Source organism: Pongo pygmaeus, chromosome 4, assembly GCF_028885625.2.
Source record: "Pongo pygmaeus isolate AG05252 chromosome 4, NHGRI_mPonPyg2-v2.0_pri, whole genome shotgun sequence".
NCBI lineage: Eukaryota > Metazoa > Chordata > Mammalia > Primates > Hominidae > Pongo > Pongo pygmaeus.
In genome coordinates this window covers 148758595-148780642 of record NC_072377.2, presented here as the reverse complement: position 1 = coordinate 148780642, position 22048 = coordinate 148758595, and the positions used below count along the sequence as shown (strand labels likewise).

The following is a 22048-nucleotide window of genomic DNA, read 5'->3' as shown; positions in this document are numbered from 1 at the left end:
AAGAGTAACTTTATACTGGAGAAACGTGACAGCCACTATCTCAATCAAATAATCAAGATCCACATCAAAAGTAATAATCAAGATCCACATCAAAAGTAATAAGTCACATTAATAATGTGTACCCTTGATATGATGTGATGAAAATGACACTTTACATCTATGGTCTTCCTCCCAAATACCCATAACCCTAGTCTAATTATGAGAAAACATCAGCCAAAGGAGCCTAAGGAAATAAAATATTAAATGTAATATGTTATCCCAGATGGAACCTTGAAACAGGAAAAGGACACTAGGTAAAAACTAAACCTGAATATATTATGGACTTCAGTTAATAATAATTGCTATGATTTAGATATTTATCCCTTCCAAACCTCATGTTTGATCCCCAATATTAGAGATGGGCCTAATGGGAGGTCTTAGGTCATGTGGTTAGATCCCTCATGAATAGATTAATGCCTTCCCTTGGGCTTACATGAGTTCTGGCTCTATTTGTTCCTAGTTGTAAAAAGAGCCTGGAGCCTCCTCCTCCCCTTGCTTCCTCTATGACCATGCAATCTCTACACACATCAGCTCTCCTTTACCTTCAGCCATGAGTGAAGGCAGCCTGAAGCCTTCACCTGATGCATATACCCAATCATAAACTTTCCAACCAGCCAAATCATGAGCAAAATACACCTTTTTGTCTGTATAAATTACCGAGGCTTAAGTATTTCTTTATAGCAACACAAAATGGACTAAGACAATAATGTACCAATGTTAATACATTAATTAGTATTGACTGTATAAATTATATTGTCTGGTGAGATATAAAATGCACATAGAATAAAATATGTGACAACAATAACATGTTAGTTGGGAACTTGGTAAAGGTGTTATACAGAGGGAAAAGGTATATAATTTTCTATGGTTTGTGTTATTTATCCAATAATAGTAATAATAATATTTTATTACTATATGATGAAATGCTTATCATTTTCTACAAAAAGACACTTGCTAAGAAGTACACCTTTTTATGGACAAGACTAACATGACCTCTGTCTGTACACTAGAATGTCAGTACATGGCCTCTAGATAATTAAGGAGTTCTCGGACTTAAAAATCCAAACAATGTGTCTTGTTTTAATATCTTTTCATACTTAAAAATAATAAGCTTAAAAACAAAACATTTCAAAAAGAGCTTTCCCCTTCAAAAATAAAAATAAAATTAAGCCTCTTTCAGTTGTCAGCTTTGCTTCTGAATTTATAAATTTCAACTTACAAACAACTTTCAGAGAAAGTAAGTAAAGTAGGGTACACTTGTGCACTATTCCTTTCAAGAACAGAACGGGAGTCTTCAATTCTTAGCTACAGCGTGGTTGCCATTTTGTATCATAGATGTGGCACCAGTTAAATGAAGCAAGATATTGAAATGAGATTCTTTTCACGTTTCATGAAACACAGGGATTTGTGTTGTTTTTTCCTGGGGGGTTAAGATTGAATGTAATATTTCAATCATACTTGAAAGAACATGAGTTAATTTTTCATAGCTACTAATCCACTCATTCAGAAATGATAATGCAAATGTTCAAATATTTACGCTTCATAGGCAAAATATGGTGCCCTGAATTATTGCATTGTGCTCTCTCCTAATGCTTACTTACAATTCATTTCAGATCAGGTAACCAGAAAATCACTGTATTCAACAGGGGAGTGATAGCAATAAAGTCTTTATACTTACAATCCTTTCATATTTATTCACATGCAAGACTTATTTGCCTCCTTGAATACAATTAAAATATCCATCGAAGTCAGGGACTAAGGCAATAATATAAAATATTGTGCCTTTAATTGATCTGATTGCAATTGCCAGTCTACATTCTATGTAAAATCCAAAGGCTCTTGTGAGAAGAAGAGTGACTCTATTACAATGGTTTATTATTCCCAAACATGATGAGTGCTTTCAATGTAAACTTTCAACCTCACCCATCATGAAAGCTGTGTTTTCAACATTATTTTTTAATGCTTCTGAAAAATGTTTTGAGAACATGAGTAAAGTCAGGAATTGCATTACTTGGAGTGTTTTTTACTCATTTAGTGCCCTTCTTTCCAGTGTCATTATTCCCAGGGTATAGAAGCAGAAAATCAGATTCGGACTAAAGCTCAAGACCCTTCGAGCAAGTTTAAGAGTTAAGAGGAGGACCTCAAGCACCATGCATGATTTCATAGAAGAATTCTGCCCTGTTCTACATTATAGTAGCTTCCAAGCATGAAAGGTAAAATACAGGGAGGGGAGCTTGCCACCTCCCTCTTCAGTCCTGGTGTCTCGATCCCATCCTTGCTCACGTCAGAGATACACTTCTTCTTGTATCTCCTCACCAGCCTAAACAATCTAAGAGCATTGAAGGATGTTTCAAAACCATACATTGTCATCAAGTACCCCTGGTATGAAGCACTGAGAAGAGCAAACCGCCCCCTGGTATCTTGTTCAATAATTCATAATCTCAACATAATCTTAAGAAAACATCAGAAAAACCCAGATTGAAAGACATTGGAAAAAATAACTGACCAATAGTCTTCAGAAGTGTCAAGGTCCTGAGAGATAAGAAAATACTGGGGGACTTTCGCAGATGGGAGGAGAGACTAAGGAGACGTGATGATTAAATGCAACGTGGGAAAAATTGACAGGACTTTCTAACAGAAAGAAAATATTAGTGGAAACATTTGTGAAATTCAAGTGGAGTTGTACACTTTAGATAATGTATTATACTGAGATTAACTTCTCAGTTTTGCTAAATCCTCTGGTTGTATAAAATACTAACAAAAGAAGAGGCTGGATGAAGGGTAATACAGGGAGTCTGTACTATTTTTTCAACTCTTCTGTTAGACTTACATTATCTCAAAATTTTAAAAAGTAAAAAAACAAAGAAAAAATACATATTGAAATGAAGAAAGAAAGGAATGAAGAAGAGAAAGAAGAAGGAACGAAAGAAGGAAGCACAATTCTAACTTAAAGAGATATTGAGAGGTTTCATAATTGCTGACTGTTTCCTCAGGAGATTCCAGATACTCATTTGAAAGCATTCTGATGCAGAGTCAGAAAGTGACATAATATGGTGGCAAATGCCATGGACTTTAGACCCAGACATATCTGGGTTTGAAATCTGATTTTACCACTTATTAGCTATGTGTCTGATGTTACATTACTTAATTTTCTGAAGTTCAATTTTCTTACATGTAAATAGAGGTGTTAATGGTACCCACTTCATAAGGCTGTTATGATGACTAAAGGGGGTAATCCAGGTAAAGATCTTAGCCTATGTCTGGCCTATACAAAGCACTTAAAAAAATGGAAGCAATTAATATTATCCCAGAAGCTGACACTATGCATTTTACATTTCCAAAATTCATTAATTTCCTCTCACTTGTAGAGATTAATAATTTTCCAAATCTTATTCATCTTTCAAGTACCAGTGGAATCTCACTGCCTCCATAAACCCAAATAGATTTTCCAGCCTTAAATTCTGCATATAGTTTATGTGTTGTATAGTTATCATTCACTATTATTTTATGTGTAGTAATTGTTTTTTCATCAGACTATAAGATCCTTAATGATAGGGATAACCTTATTTCTTTTTATATTTTCCTTAATGCTGAGCACAAAGTAGGCATTTGAAAAGTCACGATAGTTTATAACTACGATATTTTATGTGTTTCTAGGAGAATCGGGTGACACCATGGATGTAGTCATTAGGAATTTAGAGGCCTGTCAAACAGGTTTTAAAGAGGTAAACATAATTAAAAGCCCTTTGAAGAAGAAATAAAAGTCTCAGAATCTTCTTCACTCCAAATGCAAACTAAATTAGATTCTTTGCAACTGTCTCTGGGGCCTATGTAATGTGGTTTTTGTCTTGTAAAGAAGACAATTTAAAATAAAGCCTTTCAGGGATTTCAATAGACACATTTCTTTAGCTGAAATCTATTCTCTCAGAAACTTACCCAAACTTCTTAATAACGTTCAAATTCTAAGAAAGATATCATGGCTACACAGCACCAGGAAGAGCACATTATTTCTCTTCACAAGTCCCTTGCATAGCATCATGGCTTCCTAAGGGCTTTTAAGTGTATTGCTTCAATTGATTCTCATAAAATCTCTGAGATGCTATATGGAAAGTATTATTATCCCCAGTTTGCAGATAAGACAACTGAGGTCCAGACTTGCTAAAAATCACACAACTAGTAAGTGGCAATTGAGGACTCTTCTCTCATTCAACAACCATTTACTGGGTTTTCTCATGGGCTTCCCCTGTGTGTTCTCAAGCCCACATGCTGGCTCCTATCAGAGCACCGTGCTTATCACAAAGGATTATAATCATCCACCAACTTGTTTGTCTTCTCCCCTGGACTTTAAGCTCCTTGCAGGCATGCATCTGTCTTTTCCTAGTTGTATCCCTAGTGCCTAGCAATAAGGATGCTCTCAATAAGCATTTGTCAATAGACGAATGGGTATAGCTCAAAAAATGATGCTGAAGGATGTGCCAAAAAAGCTCAAATGAGTTGTTTTGGATAAATGCAAATTACAGCATCCCTTTTCCATATCTTAGCATTTTATAATCCAGATCCCAATAGAGAACACAGCTGTGAAAGAGATTAATACACACTGCACTCTTAAGGAGCAAAGCCTACACTGAAATGAGTCAAGACCAGGTGATCATGGAGGTGTATGATAAGATAAAGCCCGGTTACCATCACAGTCTCCAGAGAAGGCAGTTTATCTGTAGAAGTTTCAATCCTGACTCTGCTACACTTCCTAGGCAACTCTCACTTCCACCAAGGAAAAGTATAGAAGTGACAGGCTCTGATGTAAAGTTACCAAACTAAAGCAATCTAATATTCCTAAATGAAAGGAAAATGAGCTCATTGATTCTCCAGGTTTCCAGGTAATAAAATACAGGCTAGAATTTTAAGGGAAATTGAGAAAGAAGCCCCTGAAATCTTCAAGAGGATAATAGAAACCTTTCTGAAATATTTTCTTTCTTGAATCCTTTTAGCTATAAGATTCTATGACCTACTTCTCCTGTTCTCCTACACCCAAAGTCAACATGTTGATATTTGCTCTTACCTCCTTCACTGCAACAATATCTCCTTCTCTCGAGCCATAGCCATCTGGCTGCACAAGCCCCACTTTCAGAATCAGAATGAGAAACATTTGCAGAACTTGTGGTTTTTCATAAAGTTGGCAGAGGGTTTCTTCTCCACAGTGATGGCATCAATTTCCCCATGTGGGAAAAATGCCAGTCACTAGTAATAGTGTCTGATGCTAAGCAACCAGAGTGGTTCCAGGAGGTTGTGCAGTGTCTGAGAAGAGGACCAAACTGCAACGCGAAGATGCAGTTCTGGCTTTGACTCTTCCACACACTTCAATATGACCTCAGATAAATCACTCAGCTTCTCTGGTACTCTGTTTTGTTTTCTCATCTCTGAACTTAGTGTGGGTCTTCCAGATCCCTTGTGCTAAGTTCTGCTGTGGGACTGACAACTTACATGGAGGTGGAGGGTAGGAGGGAGAACATGATCAGGAATTCTGCGCAAGCATAAGCCACTTTCTTCAAGACTAATCAACGATGTGGACTGTTGTTGGTGGTTGGTGTTTTTTTGTTTTTTGTTTTTCCCTGTTCCAGAAAAACTGGAAAGCAAATGTAATAGATTTAGGGAAAATAATCTGTGTCAATAAAGAAGGAAATGCTGTACTAATTAAAATACAAAATTTTGTCCAAAAAACAATGAGAAATAAGACAGACTAATTGAAAAATTGACTAGGAAAAAGTGACCAAAAAGTAATGCAAAGTCATTTATGTTTAACCTGATCTAAATAAAAATTACCAACAGATAAGCCACTGTTTGGGCCATCTGCATCTGATAAACATAGGTTTAAATCCTGGCACCATCTGCTCAACTTTAATATGAACCAATACGCCAAATTATAATTAAGATAGCAAGGACAGCAGCCTCATGGCTCATGATCTAAATAGTGACTGTTCTTTAATGGGATGAGAAACTAGAGCCAAACCAATTTAGCTGGAAATCATTTTAGTGCTTCATATTCACCATAGGTTAAGAGCAAATAGAGGCATGTAATTGGCAAAGCCACAAGCAACCAGAATTTCAGAGTAGGAGAAACATTCTGGGTAGGGACCCAGAATGCCCAAGAACCTAGAACTTACAAGAAGAACAATGGAGGTAGAGAATCAAAGCAGAGATTTTATAATATTTCCAACCATCTAGAACTAATCACTGGTACCTGTCCAACCACTTGACCTACCAGTGTACATTAGTCATGGGGCATTTTTCAATTGGGAAGCAGGCAGGCCATTCAAATATAGTCCAGTGCTAAGATAGCCATTGCCAATATGATAAATCCTTAAATTCTGATACTCAAGATCACCCAGCCCAAAGCCCTCACTTTACAAATAATGAAACTAAGGCCCACAAGGTTAAGTTTCCCAAACCACCATCCAGTGAGTAACAGAAAAATCTCCTTTCTCTCAGACCAATATTTATCCCATGATGCCTCCCCAGAGCCCCAGGGCTAAATGCGTTTGCATAGATCTTCCTATCCTTGCCAAATAAGGTCATGTGCTGTTCAAGCCACTCATTCTGATGCCTTTCCTAAATTACCCTGCCTACCTTACTATCTTAACAGCAAGTTTATCTAAGATGGCACCTTTCATAATCTTTAGTCTGTGTCACAAAATACGAGTTGTGTATATCTTATATTATCTCCATATTACTATAAGAGAACTGTAACCATATTTTTAGTAGGTATAATTAATAACAGAGTCCCTACTAAACTTTGTTCTAGACATAACAGATTACCCACCAGTTCCATAAATTTCTATGGAATCATCCCTTCAATGTTCCATGCCCCTGCATATGCTGTTCCTTCTGCCTGGGCAGCCCTCCCTTTGTTCCAGACCCCAACTTATCAGGCCAACTGCTGCTCATCCTTAAAGGCCCAGCTCGAATGTTGCTTCTTTTTCAGAGCTTTTCCTAACGTTATCCAGTAGTTAGAATTTATTTCTCCCTCTGCATTTTAATTTTGCTCTCAGATATAGCACTTATTATCTGATAATTACTTGTATATGTTTGTGTCTCCACTAGACTATCACCACCTCATGAACAGAGACAATTTTTTTATCTGTCTTCAGCATCTAACAGTTCCTAGCATGCAGGAAAACCTTGGTAGATGCTTTGTTGTCTAATGATGTCAATGCTATAAAAGAATCATTGCCAAGATCTATGTCATTTCTCTAGTTCTAGACTTCATACACTGACAATGACCCTTACATATAAACACTATCATAGTCAGTAGGTATTGGACCAATACCACTAAAGCATGCATTGGGATAAGATTTGAGAGAACAGAGAAAAAGTGAGAACATTCATATTCTCAAGTTACATAAATTATTTTGGTGGGTTTTGCGCCCTGTAAAGTAAGAATCAGTTATTAAAATGCTTTCAAAGGGCATAAGCCTTATTTCCATGGGCATGAATTTTCAATAGTGCCTGAAGTTTGATAAGATATAGAGAACATTATAATATAATTTTCTATCTAAAAAGTTTTTCAAGTCTCTCATCTCTCATTTCTATACTAGTAATAATAATAAAAGGTAATATTTACTGAGGGCTTACTACGAGCCAGGAACTTTGCTGAGCACTTTACATTCATTATTTCATTTAACCTTCTCAGCAACTCCATAAGGTAGCTGCTGTCAAATCTTCATTTTGTAGATAAGGAAACTGAGGCACCAAGAGTTTAAGTAACTTGTGCGCACAAGGTCAAGCAAGAAATGCATGGTAGGATGAGGATTTGAATTCAGTCAAACTGACTCCAGCCCCTGATCTGAGTAAATGCAAACCGTGGAGATAAGAGCCCAGCAAACTCATTCAAACTCCCTGGTTAAGCAGGAGACAGAGTGCTTTCGCCTCTCTTAGCTATGGATAAGGAAGCCACACCCCTGGGAGAGGCACATAGAACCTCCAGGAAAAGAGAAGGCATTAGATTTTAAAGTGTATCAATCTAAAGGATTGGATTGTTAAAGGCTGAAATCCCTGAATCAGTATACCACACTTTGTGCATAAAAACAAGATTATCATCCATGCAAAATGATTCTCCCTAAAAGCATAAGCTGAGAACATTTTATTCCATCAACTGCGTGTGCTTGTGTATTTTCATTGGGTAGAAACTGAGCTCAGCTTAGTGAAGCTAGCATGTGTATTTCCTGGGAAATTATTTATTTATTGCTTATTGGATGGCTTTTAGCTTTCATCTAGAAGAGACAGAGTTAATGATGAATTTCTGTTTTCATCAAGAGATTGTGGGAAAGGCTGAGATCTCTTTAGGGAGAGATTGGTTTTTGGCCCATCTCAGCAACTCATTTTTGATCACAGTAACTTTTGTCTGTGGAAGGGGGCGGGACTGTGATACACACACACATATGTATAACCTATAACATATGTATATATGTTAACCTGTAACATAATACATGTACACATAATATACACAACTCTTTCATACAATGCTTTATAGTTGACCAAGTGTTTTCCCATAGACACCATTTTATTTAAGGCTTACAACCACCAGACGGGGTGGGAAAATTTATTCCCATTTTTTGCAAGAAAATCTGAGACTCAGTTTGTCCAGAGATTTATCCGACCTCATAAAGCTGACAAGTAGCAAAACTGGGGTATGAAACTCAAGCCTTCAAATTTCAAGTCCAGGGCTTGTCACCAAACAGCCACTGTGTTCATTTGTTCAGGATTTGAGTGAACTTGCTTACAAATTACTTTACTGACTCAACGCCTCTGATATCACCTAAATAACTTGTAATCCCTGGAATAGGAAGGGTATAGGTGACAGACATGATGTGATTTGACCAGGCCATAATGAATTTTTTAAAATGTGTGAAGCTATCACATATTTCAATTCTTACAAGAACATTAAAATCTGAACTTTCTCTTATGAAGTGAGGCTGGGGAGCACCACGTTTAGAAAGAGATGGCCTGTGTCTCTTCCAAATAGGGAGGTTTGAACAATTTGTCTTGACTTTTGAATTTGGAACATCCAAAGGCAACATCAAAAACAAAAATAACTCATTTCCTTCCCATTACTAAAACTTGGCTGCTAATACAGCACCTGTTTGGCATCAGATGATTAGGAATGCAAACGCTTCAGTACAAAACCAAAGTACAATAATTGAAGATTATATTCTTCGCAATGGATCATCTCCTCCTGCTGTCCATTCTTTTTTCTAAGCAGAAAATATTACAATTGTGTGTTAATCCTGGGAGACTTTTGTCTAGTAAATAGTTTGGTTTCCTAGGTGCAAAGCAGATACTGCAGAAATTAAATAGCCCAGTACTAATTAGCATTTTTTGATCCCTCCCTCTTCTCCCTCTCCTTCCTTAGGATTGACTGCCAGGGCAGAAGCGGATTTATTGCAACCAGATAAAACCGGTCTGCACAATTCAAACACCTGGGCAATTCTGCCTTATCTTGCTAGGTAAGCTGCATTCTTTTATATTCAATATCTGTCCCGTTTATGGAAGATCTAAAGGGTGTAAAACAAGAAAAACCAAACTCTAACAATGGATTCCATTTAAAGTGCAAATAATGTAATAGCACAGTCTTTTGGGGATAGGGCTATGATGGACAGAATTTAAAGTCATTATCACTAAACTCTTTGCCTTTTATGAGAAAACACAAGCAAAAAGGGTTTGGATGTGGGGGGAATAAAAGAACTGTGAGAAGGGCTGTCATGCAACTCTCAGACATTTCTTTCCTCTTTTTCTTTTTTCCAGGCATAGGAAGAAAGCTCTGACAGTTAAGATTCCTTACTGGTTACAAAAATCAGATGGACACAGAGTTGACCTTGATGGTATCAAGCCCTCGCAATATAGATTTCAGAATAATAAGCCAATGAATTAAAAATGATAGAATCAGAATTTCTCCTGGTGTTAAAGGAAATGACAAGGATCACAGCTTTTATCTTAGCTGGTGCCTACCATAACAACAACCAGAAAAAGTTAACTTATGATGGAAGACCCTTTTTTTATTTAACAGTTGATGTGGCTTTCTTTATGAGCTTGCAGGCCCACTCAAGCTGAAAATATGTCAGGTACCTGTAAAGCAATTATCAAAATCTAAAAGACACAGTTCTACCATGACTGAGGGACAACTGATCTGCCTGAAAAAAAAATTCCATGTTTTCCAATATTGCTTTAAGGAATAACCTCAATTCCCAGGTCTACTGATGAATCAATAGAGGATGTCCACGAGCAACATGAGACTCCTTAAAATGCAATCCTAGGAAACCACAGTTTTCAGGGTAGTAGCCATTAGCCACATGTGCTGTTGAGCACTTGAAATATGGTAGGTGTGACTCAAGAACTCCATTTTTTCATTTTATTTAGTTTTAATGACTTTAATTTAAAAATTGAAACGATGAAAATATTTAGAAATATGTTGAATATTTTTGATACAGTGGGTTAAAATATTTTATTCAAGTTAATTTTACTGTTTCCTTTTACTTTTTTCAAGTGGTTATTATAAAACAAAATTAAATACATGGTTCATTTTATGTTTCTATTGAACAGTACTGCTCTAAAAACTGCAGAATCTACCTTAGGGAAAGAATCTACCTTAGAAAGTAATCAACTTCACAGTTCATTGAAAGATGTTTATTTGCCAGAAAGAAAAAGACGATTCGATAGCTTGGCCTTCTGGCAGCACTGTCACGTATCACATAGAGGCTGAGAGCCAAGGCTCTGGAAACACACAGCTCAGGTTTAAATTCCCAGATCTGCTTTTCACCAGCTGTGTGACCTTGAGCGAGTTGCTTAGCCACTCTGAGTCCATTTCTTCACACGTTCAAATAATGTGTCCAATATACTTAGCAAGTAAGTGCTTAAAAAATATTAACTATTACTGTTGTCATAATTAGCAGCTTTGTTATTTGAGCATCATTAGGAGAATATCTAGAATTTCAAAAACAAATAAAAAATTGTGATCTTATGGATCATATTTATGATTTACAAGGGAAAAATAGTCTATCTTTTGGCAAACCATCAAGTAGCAGGAACACTCACAACTTGAGAATAGTTCTTTGTTCTTAATGAAGGGTTAATAGTATGATTGGAAACTCTTGTCCTTTCGTTGCGTGGTGCTTCCATTTCTGGAACACTCCTAACATCAAAAGGGAGCAAAGGTATATTATAGAATGGGAAGGGGCCTTATCGATTCATAGTTCAGCCTAAGGCAAATCTTACAGGCAGTAATCCTGGACAGTACTTTAAATAAATACTGTTTTGGCTCTTCCAATGACATAGTATAGATATATGAAATATGATACTGTATTAGTCTGTTCTCACGCTGCTCATGAAGACATATCTGAGACTGGGTAATTTATAAAGGAAAAAAGTTTAATTGACTCACAGTTCAGCATGGCTGGGGGCTTCAGAAAACTTACAATCATGGAGGAAGGGTAAACCAAACACATCCTTCTTCACATGGTGGCAGCATGGAGCAGTGCCGAGCAAAAGGGAAAAAAGCCCCTTATAAAACCATCAGATCTCGTGAAAACTCACTATCCTGAGATCAGTATGGGGGAAACCACCCCCATAATTCAATTATCTCCACCTGGTCCCACCCCGATACATGGGGATTATTACAATTCAAGGTGAGGTTTGAGTGGGCACAGAGCCAAACCATATCAGATACATTCTACACATGGTATGTAGTATCACAGACTATCACTAGATTAAAGCTTAGTTGGAAAGTTGAGACATAGACAGGAAATAACAATATTACTATAAAATAGCTACTTAACATAATATTTTTTCTATTAATGTGCCTATCAATCTATATGCTCCACTAGAAATGTGAGCTTCATGAGAACATAAATTTTTTTCACCCTGAATCCCAAGTGCTTAGAGCATATTTGATAGAGAGTATGTGCTCACTATATTTTTAATCAAATACATGGATGAAGAGAAAGACTCCATAAGGCATATAGCTGAAAGGAAGAAACTGATAAAAATGGGCCCAGAAAAGAATACCCCAAATCTTACAATTAGATATCACATAATTTTAACATCAAACAACAGTGACATGAATTTAACTAACATCAAATTAGCAATGAAAATAGAAGGAAGACACTGAGGAGAATGTTCTGTGGTTACTAGGTGTCTACAAATCTCTCCACCATCCAGGATAAAGTCCAGTAGTTCAGCATATTACATAAGGCCCTTCCCCATCTGCTCTCTGCTTGGCTCTCCATGCCAAGTCATTGTCTGCTCTCTGCCCTTGTGCTCTCAGTATGAGACTCAGAGAACAGGCCATGCTCTGCCTGACTTCCAGACCTCAGCATCTGCTCATCCTGCTGCCTAGAGTGCTGTTCCTTGTGTTGTCTGCCTGACAAACTTATTCTATACGACGTTACTTAAGAATTGCCATCTCTGGGAGAATATCCCTGATCATTCCATTCAGAATTAAGTACTTTCTCTTCTGCTTTTTCCCAATACTGGTATCACTTCTATATTATAAAAGTGTTCCATATATTCATACATTATACATCCCTGAAGTCATGTATAAATATGGTCTCGCTGCATAAGGCAAACCATAGATTTACACCTTATATAATTGGCATTCCCAAATAAGAAAAGAAAAAAAAAACTTTTCCTATTTACACCTGCCTTTTTAGACAGTATCTTTGAAATATAGTTCCCACATTTTATACATTTTTAACCATGCATTTGTTCTTTCCTAATTGAAAACTCACTCAACTGGCATAAATCCAATGATATCCACTTAAGGCTGAGGATTCACACCTTTCAGCATGCCTAAAGATTTCCATCTTTGTCTGAATTACATTAAGTTTATGAGATATATGGTTCTTATCACCAATATCAGCACTTTCATTTTCTATTATCTACCCATTTTTATAAGATAATAAGGGCAAGATACAGTAAAACATTCAAATAATTACTCAAACACTTTTATACTGGCAAAGATGAAAATGCAGCTGAGATTGAATTCTCAGCTGCAATTCCATACAATAAATTTCATCCTTGTAGCCCTGGAACATGAAACAGTGCAATGCACTGCTGATTTTGTTTTGTTTTGTTTTTTGAAGCAGAGTCTTGCTCTGTCACCCAGGCTGAAGTACAGTGGCGTGATCTTGGCTCACTGCAATCTCCACCTCCAGGGTTCAAGTGATTCTTGTCCCTCAGCCTCCCATGTAGCTGGGACCACAGGCACAAGCTGCCATGCCCAGCTGATTTTTGTATTTTTAGCAGAGATATGGTTTCACCATGTTGGCCACACTGGTTTCAAACTCCCGGCCTCAAGTGATTAGCCCGCCTTGGCCTCCCAAAGTGCTGGGATTACAGATGTGAGCCACTGCAGCCAGCCTTGCACTCCTGTTTAGTAGGTGCTTAATAAATCTTTGTTGATGAATGACAGATTTGGTTAGCAAATGACACAAAACATTTGAAAATCTCCCAACTCCTTTTCATTGGCCATGGCACAGAGGCAGCAGAACATACCACACATGAGCCACTATGCACAGGGGGCAAGAGAGATGATGAATCTTACCAGATTCAAATCCTAGTCTACCCTCTCCTAGCTTGGGGAACTTGGACTTATTTCCCAACTCTTAGCCTCAGCTTTTCTCTCTAAAATGTGGACAAAAGAGTCATTATTAAGATGAAATAATATAATTTGTGGCCCTTTCAATACCCACATAGGTGATCTTTGAGTACTCCTAACTCCTAACATTCAAAAATCTCATCCTCCTTTGGTCATCCCCTTTATGGCCATTCCCTGAAGTGTGTCATTATTCATTCAATGAAGCTCCATAAGCTCAACTTCAAACAACATTATCTTCTCCTACATTTCCATCTCATTTCCTCCAGTACTAGATTCCAAAAACCCTTAACCCCAGAGAGATCTTCAATCCATTGGTCCTATGTCTTTTCATTGTCCCCCATCTCCTTCGTGTCTTCACTGAATTTCTTAACCCACTTAAATGCAATGGCCAATCATTTAAACAATTTTCTTGCATACACCTTGAGCTCTTCTGCCTTCACTTTACAAAACCCCATGCCTGCTGGTGAGGATAAAATCTGGGCTTACTTCCACCTGCCCCCATGCAACTGGACATAGCTGGAGAAAAATAAACAACCATGTGGAATGATCTCACTTTACATTCATGACCATTTGTTTCAAGTGAGTCCTTCAATGCCACTGGTCAATAATACATTTCCCTAGTTTATTCACTCTCCCACAGTCCTGGACTACTATTTTATGTGGTCTTCTCTCTTAAACTTCAAATACTTCCTTCCTCATATATGTAGGTATGCATGTATACATATTACTACATGTACTATATTACTATATGTAGGTACTATATGTACATATTACTATATGTACTGTATCTGCTACATATCTATTCAATATTCATAGATCCTGTCATGATAGATGAACTGACAAGGCTCATAACAAATTCTTTATGCACTCAATCCCATTCCTTCTTACTTATCCAAGGATATCACTTCAGCTACCTCCCACTTATCTCCTGAATTGTTGACTTTTTTCTCTAACCACTGAATTCTTCTTATAAAAATACAAGCATGCTGTTTTTTTCTAATGTCTAAAAAAATTCTCTTTTTCTCTCACTTTCTGTTCTACCACCTAATTTCTATATTTCACTTTTTAGCAAAACTTCTTGAAAGTTCTGTCTGTACTCATTTTTCCTAGTTCCTCTGCTACGATTCCTCTGAAATACATTCCAATGAGGCTTTTGCCCTCAGCAGTTCATCGAAACTGCTGCTGTCAAATTTACCAATGACCTCCACATTGGTATATCCAATAGACATTACTCTCAATTTGCAAAGAATTTACTCTTTCAGCAGTATGTGACTCAGTTAATTATTCCCTCCCACTTGAAGCATTTTTATTTTCACCTGGCTTTCAGGACACCCCACTTTCCTGGTTCTCTTCCTTCTTCATTGGCCACTCCTTCTGAGTCTCCTTTGTAGGTTCCTCTTCAACTCCCAGGTCTTAACACTTGAGTGCTTAGGCCTCCATTCTCGGACCTACTCTCTTTTCTTACTGCATTACTTCCTTAGTATTGTCATTCAGTCTCAGATTTAAATACATTCTACATGGTGATGACTCCCAGCTTTATAACTTAAGCCTGAACTCTGCTCTACAATCACAGACCCATATATTTAACTCCTATTATTCACATGAATGTCTAACAAGCATCTCCAACCTAACATGTCCAGATTTTGAATTCCTAATATTACCTCTAAAAAAGGCAATCTTTCCTCAGGTTTCTTTATCTTGGTTAGTAGTAACTCCATTCTTCCAAATTGCTTAAGCTAAAATTCTTGAAGTTATCCTCGACACTGTTCTTTTGCTCATACAACACACCCATGCCATCAGCATATTCTGATGCCTCTACCTTCAAAATATATTCAGAATTTGACCATTCTCACCATTTCCACTCCTATTGACCTTCTCTGAGCCATCCACTCCTCACAACTGGATTATTCCAATAGTTGTCTAATTGATTGCCACACTTCTTCCCTTGGTTTCATCAGTCTGTTCTCAAAATAGCAGCCAAGGTTGAATACAACAGCAGCTTGTTAAAATATATGTCAAATTTCTGACATCATTTGGCAGGCAGCTTTTAAAAATAGGCCAAATCTTGTCACTTACCTGCTGAAAACCCAACAATGGATGCCCATGTCAGCAGAGTCAAAGTCAAAGTCCTTACAAAGACCTATAAATCCCTACAGAATCTGGCTCCCTTTTATCTCTGTAATCTCATTTTCTCCCAGCCTCTTCCTCCCTTACCAGTTCCAGCTACACTGCCCCTCTAAGCTTCTTCTCCAATAGACCCAGCACTCTCCAACCTCAGGACCTTGATACGTGCTTTTCCCTCTGCCTGTCAGATTCCCCATAGTTTGAAAGTTCATCTTTTACAAGCCTTTATTTAATTATCACTGCCTCAGTGAAGACATGCCTATCTTCTACCTAAAATTCCAACACACATCCCTAAACCCAGCCTGCTTCATTCTCCATAGTGTTTATCTACATATCCTTGTGACATAATTTATATTTTGTTTATTTATGCTGTTTATTATCCATCTCTCCAGACACACATATACATACACATCCTAGGATATAAGCTCCTTGAAGGCAGACAACTATGTGTGTTTTATTCAGTGCTGACTCCTCAATGCCTAGAACACTGTTTGGCATATATTAGCTGTTTAATAAAAATAGTTAAATAAATTAATAATGCATAAAACCCTTAGCATAAAGCCTGGCAAAAATACACCACCCTCAAATGTTGGCTATTATGCATTCATAAAGAAATAGATTTGGCCAGGCACAGTGTCTCACACCTGTAATCCCAGCATTTTGGGAGGCCAAGGCGGGCAGATCACCTGAGGTCAGGAGTTTGAGACCAGCCTGACCAACATGGCGAAATCCCATCTCAACTAAAAATACAAAAATTAGCTTGGTGTGGTGGCACATGCCTGTAATCCCAGCTACTTGGGTGGCTGAGGTGGGAAGATTACTTGAAGCTGGGAGGCAGAGGTTGCAGTGAGCCAAGATAATGCCACTGCACTTCAGCCTGGGTAATAGACTGAGACCCTGTCAAAAAAAAAAAAAAAGACATACATTTTTTTTCCTCAATGTCAAACATAGAATCACTTCAGGCTCAATTTTACAGTGAACAACTGAAGAAACAATAAGATCAATTTTATTTAATGAACTCATGCTATATTCTACAGATTGTTCTAAATCTTTTAAAAATATTAGCTCATGGATAGGAAAACTCTGTACTCTATGGATAACCCAGTGTAACTTAGCAATTAAAAAGCATGTATAGTCTTTGGTATCAGACAGACTTGACTGGAGTCTGAATCCTGATTTTATTTTTTACTAGCTATGATCTTCGGTAAGAATCTTCCTAGGTCTCAGTCTTCTTATCTGTAAAATAGGGGAAATAATCCCTACCTCCTAATCATTCTAATGAGAAATCTTAGTACTCTAAAAAGAAAACATCACAGTATCTGCAAAGCACTTATCACAGTATCTGCTGGGTGACTTGCACTCAATCAGTGGCATCTATAATTCATTGCAGAGAAAGGTAAACAGTTAAGTGGAGAAAAACAAAAACCATAAGAGATGAGGAAAAGCAAAAGTGTATACTTCCCTGTCTCTAGGGTTTTAGGATTTTCATCAAGATTCAGAAGAAAAAGGAGTTGAGAAAGGCAATTGGTTTTTAAATAAAGAATAAGTTTTTCTTTCTAGTTTTTTGGTTGCAAGCTTGCTGCTATAATAGCTAGGCTTCTAAAGTAATGGAAAGCTGTTATTAACATGAAATACTTACAACAAAATTACACTCCCAAATAACTCTCCCCAAATGCAAAACTAGGCAAGCTACGAAAAAAGAAGCTTGTTGTCTGAATATTTTATGATTTAAACAGAGTTTCAGGTTAGTCATAGGTTTCATGCTTAAATGTACCCTTTCTCTAGGGAAATGCCTGCTAGGGCACCAAGATTAATCGTGTTTAAGACTACTTCACTCATATTAGTCTTGCTACTGATTCTAGAGCCAGAAACTCTAATATGACTTCTTAGTTTTAAAGACACACACACACAATTTATTTTTGCTTAGGTATGCGGTGGAGCAGAAGAAGAAAATGATAAATTCTTCCTATTCTGTTTCGAATTTTTTGACATCTTTTTTGTACTATGAAATTCTGTGCCTTTTCATATCCGTGGTACCTAGGAAATCAAATTCTTAAAAATAATGCTGTGTAGGAGTCACTGGGAGAAGAGATTGTATCCCAGAAGTTCTGTGTGGGTAACTGAGGACAGATTGTCAGATTTCGGCCCAATCTGGTTCAATTTTTTAAAAGCTGTATCATGAGAAAATTGTGTTCCTAAAACTTGAAATTTGAAGAGGAAAAGAGGAAAAAAAATCAGCCATGTTAAGCACCTTCTCCCATCCACACACCCCACTAGAGGCTTTATGTGGGCTTCTCATTTTATCTTGTGAGGCGGCTCCCTTGAATAGCTCTGTTTCGGCAGTTCGAAAAAGATAGCATTGCCATCTGGTATTTCTGTGGTATGGCATGACGGTGAAGAATGCCAGAATTCGGGTCAGGGCAATTGGGGTTTGAATTCTGCTTGTACCAATTATTAGATTACATCGCATTGATGTCAGTCCATGGGGTAGAGATAATTACTTTAAAGTTCAGACCCATCTCCAACCCCTGATCTTCATCGGTCTACCCTTACCCCCATTCTTAATATGAACCTGTGAACTTTTCTTAAACTTAAAGCCAGATGGATACTACTAGGTTCTATTATATGGAAATTCTGAAGCAGCCCCTAAGAGTATGATCTTGGTTAAGTTAAACTTCTCTGAGCCCCAGTTTATCATTGTGGGGTTTTGTGGGAATTAAATGAGGAACACTTGATACAGGACATAGTGTTCAGTAAGGATAGCTATGATTATTGCTAACATCACAGAATGTAAATATATACCATAGCACACCTATACATTATTTCTATCTGGAGTCAGGAGGATTTCAGTAGCAAGTTAAGACAGCAATTATTTGACTACATTGTATCTGGTTGTTTGGAAGATAACTTGTTTTCTCATAAAAAGAAGCGAATTACCAAGGCAAATTACAGACAGTAAAAAATATAAAAATATAGCTATGATAAAAAGAAAGTGTTCCTGCTGTGTTTATACAGAAGAATAGGGCTGGTATGAGGGATTATTAGCGAACATACCCAAAATAGATTTTTTTGTTTACCATTAATTCTTTATGTCAGAATAAAAAGCACCATTTTGACCAGAGATTTTACCACAGTTTCCTGAGCCTTTTGGAGGGGGAAAAAAAAAAAAAACACACGTCGTATTGATCCAATAAAAATAATATACCAACCTTGGGTTTTATTTACAATATAGAAAATAATTCCAAACTACTAGGTACAAAGCATTTAAAGTCAGTTGTAGAAACCATCTTCCACACCCTGTTTTCAATAGAAATAACTCCTATTGTTTGTGTTGTTATAAAAAAAAGTAAAGTGGATAATTAAGGTGACGTTCTCAAAAAGATTCAAAAGATAGAATCAAAATTAATTTGTTTTTGCCGTTTAATTTTTCTAATAACTGCCTTCATGTAGACTTGTTCTGAGAACTAAATATAAGTCAAAGGAAAACAAAACAAATAAAAATGAACAGACTACTACTACGAACCTGAACAAAAATGCAAAAAGCCACGTTTTCAAGAGAGGGAAATTCACCTTTTATTTAGAACATCTGGGTCAGGTTTTTTTTTTTTAAACACCTACGCTGAGCCCTAGGTTTCCTGGAATTGCCCCAAGGACCACCAGGATAAAAGGAAGAAAAGGGGAACAGGGAGGAACATTTTACCTAATTCTCATTTCAATCGAAACAGCACCACTTTAAAAGCTTCTATATGTTGTCTTCTACCTAGGACTTCATTTACAGCCTAGCAACTCCAGGTCAGGAAACTGAATCATGAAATCATGGAATTCCTCCCCTCTCCACCTCAGGATGCTCTAATTTTATAAAGCAAGTTGATATTATAAAGTACGCAGCCTAGGATTAAAAAAAAAAAAAACGTACTTCACACTTTCATCCAGCATTGCAGTTTACAGGACTTGGATAAGGGATTTGTTTTAACCTGTTTGGCTAGGATCTAGGACCCACACACCATAATGGTACAATTATTACACAAGTCAAGAAGATCCAAATGTACCCACATCTTGGATGTATGATACTCAACTGTATAAAAATACAAGGCTGGTGCCACCATTCTATTAAAACCTATTTTTCATTTTATCTTCTTTATTTCTTTACTAGCTTATTAGCTACATATCTGTGTTTTGTTACTTTATTGATTTCTTTAGAATTTATAGTATATATTTTTAACTTTCTACTATCTACTTTTTTTATACATATATATATTTTTATTATACTTTAAGTTCTAGGGTACATGTGCACAACGTGCAGGTTTGTCACATATGTATACATATGCGATGTTGGTGTGCTGCACCCATTAACTCATCATTTACATTGGCTATATCTCCTAATGCTATCCCTCCCCGCTCCCCCCACCCCACAACAGGCTCTGGTGTGTGATGTTCCCCTTCCTGTGTCCAAGTGTTCTCATTGTTCAATTCCCACCTATGAGTGAGAATATGCGGTGTTTGGTTTTTTTGTCCTTGCGATAGTTTGCTAAGGATGATGGTTTCCAGCTTCATCCATGTCCCTACAAAAGACATGAACTCATCCTTTTTTATGGCTGCATAGTGTTCCATGCTGTACATGTGCCACATTTTCTTAATCCAGTCTAACATTGTTGGACATTTGGGTTGGTTCCAAGTCTTTGCTATTGTGAATAGTGCCACAGTAAACATATGTGTGCATGTGTCTTTATAGCAACATGATTTATAATCCTTTGGGTATATACCCAGTAATGGGATGGCTGGGTCAAATGGTATTTCTAGTTCTGGATCCTTGAGGAATCGCTACACTGTCTTCCACAATGGTTGAACTAGTTTACAGTCCCACCAACAGTGTAAAAGTGTTCCTATTTCTCCACATCCTCTCCAGCACCTGTTGTTTCCTGACTTTTTAATGATCGCCATTCTAACTGGTGTGAGATGGTATCTCACTGTGGTTTTGATTTGCATTTCTCTGATGGCCAGTGATGATGAGCATTTTTTTATGTGTCTGTTGGCAGCATAAATGTCTTCTTTTGAGAAGTGTCTGTTTATTTCTAAGTGATATTATGCAGCTTTGTGCACATGAGAATCTTACAATGGCATATCCTAATTTTTCCCCTCCAGGCCCTTGGATTATAGTTGTTACACATCTTACTTTAATGTTTAATATCCCACACCACATTATTACTTTTTCTTTAATCAATAATCTTATAATAATTTAAATAATAGAAATGTATTTGCCCATTAAAATACTTATTTTTTATTTTGACCATTGATATATAAAAGCTTTTGCAACTCTCTAAAAAAAGCAGTTAGAACTGGCAACCTACAGAATGAGAGAACATTTTTGCAATCTATCCACTGACTAAAAGGCTAATACCCAGAATGTACAAAGAACTTAAAAAAATTCACGAGAAAAAAACAAACAACCCCATCAAAAAATGGGCAAAGATTATGGACAGACACTTCTCAAAAGAAGACATTTATGTGGTAAACAAACATATGAAAAAAAGCTCATCATCACTGGTCATTAGAGAAATGCAAATCAAAACCACAATGAAATATCATCTCATGCCAGTTAGAATGGCAATCATTAAAAAGTCAGGAAACAACAGGTGCTGGGGAGGATGTGGAGAAATAGGAACACTTTTACACTGTTGATGGGAGTGTAAATTAGTTCAACCATTGTGGAAGACAGTGTGGTGATTCCTCAAGGATCAAGAACCAGAAATACCATTTGACACAGCAATCCCATTACTGGGTATATACCCAAAGGATTATAAATCATCCTACTCTAAAGACACAGGCACATGTATGTTTATTACAGTACCATTCACAATAGCAAAGACTTCGAACCAACCCAAATGCCCATCAATAATAGACTGGATAAAGAAATGTGGCACATATACACCATGGAATACTACGCAGCCATAAAAAGGGATGAGTTCATGTCCTTTGCAGGGACATGGATGAAGCTGGAAACCATCATTCTCAGCAAACTAACACAAGAACAGAAAACCAAACACTGCATGTTCTCACTCATAAGTGAGAATTGAACAATGAGAACACATGGACACAGAGAAAGGATCATCACACACTGGGGCTTGTCAGGGGGTGGGGGGCAAGGGGAGTCATAACATTAGGAGAAATACCTAATGTAGGTGACGGGATGATGGGTGCAGCAAACCACCATGGCATGTGTATACCTAAGTAACAAACCTG

General features: G+C 37.2%; 1 protein-coding gene across 2 annotated transcripts in view; it reads right to left on the bottom strand.

Moving 5' to 3' along the window:
- KCTD16 (potassium channel tetramerization domain containing 16) overlaps positions 1-22048 on the bottom strand; it is a 325798-nt gene that overhangs the window by 253460 nt on the left and 50290 nt on the right. The gene's annotated exons all lie outside the window — the stretch shown is intronic.